Consider the following 1,111-nt stretch of genomic DNA (forward strand, 5'->3'; position numbering starts at 1 on the left):
AGCACAGTGTTTTATTTGTATAGTATAGTATAGTGGATAGTGTACATAGCCTTTATTTATGTAAACCAGCTCTTTTCCCTTCTTGTTTTTAGTTTTTCTTTCCTAGCACCAGGGGAGCCCCCCCTCCCAAATGTCGTTGTTTGGTACCTGTACTATATCAATGACAATAAAGACCATTCATTCATTCATTCATTCGTTCATTCACATATACTGGAATAACAATGCTAAAGCATACCACACTGACTTAGAGAAACAGAGACATCTTGTCCAATCCCTTATACCCTTTGCATGAACATTAAAAGATAATTAATTACATTCTATATCTAGCATCTATGAAAACTAAAGCCATGCCATAGAGACTTATCTGATCAATCTCATTAGTATTATTGTGGCTAGTCCAGAGAGATAGGTGTTTCTTTTTCTTCCCAAAGTGCTCTCTACTCCTCTCATCTTCCACTAAGAGGGAATGCTTTTCCCCCTTCTCCCTTATGAATGTATTTAATCACTCTCTCAGCTTCCCCCTCAGCTGGGTGAGACTTCACACACTGTCCATTGACCACACAAACACAAACACACTCTCTGTCTGTCTGCATGTGTCTGTCTGTCTGTATGTCTATGTATGTGTCTGGATGTCTCTGTCTGTCTGGATGTCTCTGTATGTGTCTCTGTCTGACTGTCTGTCTCTGTCTGCCTCTCTGTCTCTGTCTGTTTGTCTCTCTCTCTCTCTCTCTCCCTCTCCCTCACCCTCTCCCTCTCCCTCTCCCTCGCTGTGTGTGTGTGTGTGTGTGTGTGTGTGTGTGTAAGCAAGCTCTTTTGTCTCTGTATTCAACTATTTCTAACCTGTTGGACTGCTGTGGAAGAGAGCTAATAAAACGTACTGAGAGAAAGAGGGGGGTAGGGAGAGGGAGGGGTGAGAGAGTGCAGCCGTCAGGAGAAGCAAAGCATGATGGGAACAGGAGAAGCGAGGCATGATGGGGACAGTATGGAGCTCATAAATATCTAAACAGTTCCAGTCAGACTGGTTGCATAACTCTGCATTTGACCCAGAAACCTCCTGTCTCACAGAGTAGCATGAGTTTGGAAAGAGGGAGACATGAAGATAAGAAAAGAG

Source organism: Nansenia antarctica (assembly GCF_963989245.1).
Source record: "Nansenia antarctica genome assembly, chromosome: 5".
Lineage (NCBI taxonomy): Eukaryota > Metazoa > Chordata > Actinopteri > Argentiniformes > Microstomatidae > Nansenia > Nansenia antarctica.